Raw genomic sequence first — 3,452 nt, 5'->3', positions numbered from 1 at the left:
AAGATTTAGAGCTTTAGAACCGTTATGTCAGGAAGCATGGACTTATCCACGAAAAGTGGAATGTCGCTGTAAAAAAGACCGCAAGCAGTAGCATTGGTCAAAATGCCCAATGGATTCTCGAACAGCCCTTACATTGTACTTATGTTGAAATTTGAATTTGAAATGTTAGGGAGGTATCCGAAGATGTTGTCGCATATAGACCTTCTTGAGTGGGAGGTACCTGAAGAAGTGAACCGATATAATCCATATCCGAACCTAATCTATGTCTCGAAGAAATCGATTTGGACCTTCGAGATGATTGTGCGCACCATTTTAGCGAAACATTTTGTAGTCTTGTGGGAAAAAAAGGAGTGGACCGATATGACTTAAAGTTAGGTTGATCCGTTTGAGAGTTTTTATGCTCTCGAGCCAGACAGACAAACGAACTGGGCTAAATCGACGCCACGTTAGCCTAAAGGCCGAAATTACAGCAGATTTTAATACCATTTAACCAATGTTTGAGCATTAATTTCGTTTCAGCTACAACTTTGTTAATGATAGGAAAACAAGTAAGAAAGTATCAGTCGGCTTTGCCGACAGAGATATACCCTCAGCCTGTGTATATTGAAAAAAATTTTCCCAAAATACGTTTAAAAATTTTGGGCGTTTGAAACGACAAAAATGTTGATTAGGATTAAAGATCAAAAGTTTTGCGGAGGAGATACTAAAAGGAATGGATCGACATTGACCGTTATGAAAGTGGATCTCCAGCCACAACATATGGTGCCATAGCGGGTTTTTACATTCTTCGGGCTGTTTGCTCAAGAAGTATGGACTTGCCCCTAAAAAAACTTTTATCATCGTAATTGAGGCAGCGAATGCAAGTTGCTTCAACAAAAATCAAAGTGATTCGATATCAGGTCTTAAAGTGAACTTATCCGAAATTTTGTGTGGGAGTTACCGGATGGAGTGGACAAATATAGTCCATATTTGAACATGATCTATATCTATTAGATATATTAGGATGTGTAAAGTATGGACCAATTCGGCCACTCCCTTCAAGAGTTACCATATGAACAAAATTTCCGAACATTTTTGAACTTTTGTGGTGGAGGTACCTGAAGGAGTGGACCCATATGGCTTATCTTCAAACTTAAACTATGTTTGGACAAAATATTACTAAGGTCAAATTTTGGACCGAATCGGCAGATCCGTTCTAGAGTTATCTTGCGCTCCAACCAACACACGTGGTGTCATAGGGGTTTTTTGCAACTTTCAGGCTATTTTCGCAGGAAGTATGGACTTGCCCCTAATGAAACTTGTACCGCCGTATAGGGGGCCGTGAATACAAGTTGCTAAATCAAAAATCAAAGCAATTCGAGAGATGGCTCTAAACTGAACTTTTCCGAAATTTTGTGTGGGAGGTACCAGAAGGAGTAGACTGATTGAGTCCATATTGAAACCTTATCTAAGTCTGGTACAAGTTTCACGATGTGCGAAGTATGGACCAAATCGGTTACTCCCTTTAAAAGTTATCGTGCGTACAAATTTTCGGAACATTTTCGAACTTTTGTGTGGGAGGTACCGGAAGGAGTGGACCGATATAGCCCATCTTCGAACTTAAACTAAGTTTGGGCAAAATATTACGAAAGCCAAAAACTGAACCAAATCTGTTCATCCCTTCGAGAGTTATCGTGCGCTCCAGCCAGACAGGCAGACAGACAGACGGACTTGGCTCAATCGACTCCAAATTGTCTGAAACACATTTCGTCCAAACATACATGGGGTCTAAAACCATTATTTCGATGAGGCACATTTTGCCGTATGAAAGTGTATATACCCTTCATAGCCTAAAGGCTGAGGGTATAAAAATTCTGGTGGGTATGCTACTTATAGCAGACAGATATTAGCACTTTAGACAGATATACGCACAACAATAAATGTTTCTCCATTAAATAAATAATAAAAAAATTAAGGTAGTAAAACAATTTTCTAATTGGTTTTAGAGATATACTCCACGGAAAACACTTGATATATCTTACATTTTTGGGTGCCACCGTGGTGCAATGGTATGCACACCCGCCTTGCACACATAAGGTCGTGGGTTCGATTCCCCGGCCAGGCAACATCAAAACACTTTTCAACGGTGGCAAAATACCCCTCAGTATTTCAGCCATGTAAAACTTCTCTACAAAAGTGGTGTCTTAGACACGCCGTTCGGACTCGGCGATAAACTGTAGGTCCCATATCATTGAGCTAATATGAATCGGGGTGCACTCATTGATATGAGAGAAGTCTCCCTTGTCCCTATGGGATGTTGTGGAACAATTATTATTATTATATCTTACATTTTGTCCAGTAAATAGTCATTTGATGCACTTCCAATCCGCACAATACTAAACTCGTCATTTTTTGAATACAGAATGAGCTTAAAACCTCAAGACCTTTATATTCATTACAGAATTCCTCGAGTCTTTATTATTTGATTATGAAATAATATGAGATATAGAAGTAATTCAGATTTTACTGGAAGTTTTTCTCAAAAATAGTATTCAAACAAAAAAATTTTAAATATTTCTTAGACAACTTGTTCATAAAGTAAATTTTTAGTACATAACCTTCACAACAATCTAAGTTTTCTTTTCAAAATTCCAAAAACAACAATTAAAAAATGTCAGTCGGCTTTGCCGACAGAGGTACTCGTGTACCCAATGTGAGGTAGCCAATGTGAATTGAAACTTTCATCTACGGACAGATAGAATGTATTTAGCGTATCTTCAGAATTTTGTGGCCCTTTTTCAACATTTGAATTTGCCGACAAAAATGTGGATTAGGGATTAACACAAATGTTGAACTTTTGTGGGGGAGGTACCCTTAGGGAGGACCGATATGGTCCATTTTAAAATTTAAACTAAATTTTGACAATATATTAGGAGATCCAAAGTTTGGACCAAATTGGTTGCACCATTCAAGTGATATCGTCCTAAAATTTTAGTGACATTTTTAAAATATTGGGGAGAAGTACCGGAAGTTGGTGACTGGTATTGCCCCATGAAACTAAGTTTGGATAAAATATGACGAAGACCAAATGTTGCACCAAATCGGTAGAACAGTTCGAGAGCCACATATGGTGACATAGGGCTTTTTACACCTTTCGGGATGTTTTCCCAAGAAATATGGACCTGCTCCTGAAAAAACTTTTACCGTCGTGATTCGAGAGTAGGTCTTAAAATGAACTTATCCGAAATTTTGTATGGGAGGTACCCAAAGGAGTGCACAAATATAGTCCATATTCGAACCTAATATATGTTTGGACACAATATCGAGATTTATCTTGCGCTCCAACCACTACACACGGTGTCATAGGGGTTTTTTGCACCTTTCAGGCTATTTTCTCAGGAAGTATGGGCTTGCCCCTTATGAAACTTGTACCGTCGTACGGGGGACAGAGAATACAAGTTGCTACAACAAAA

This window comes from Musca autumnalis, unplaced genomic scaffold (assembly GCF_047663935.1).
Source record: "Musca autumnalis isolate F117 unplaced genomic scaffold, ASM4766393v1 scaffold_3, whole genome shotgun sequence".
NCBI lineage: Eukaryota > Metazoa > Arthropoda > Insecta > Diptera > Muscidae > Musca > Musca autumnalis.
The sequence above is the reverse complement of the archived record's forward strand: the minus strand, read 5'-3'. Positions refer to the sequence as shown.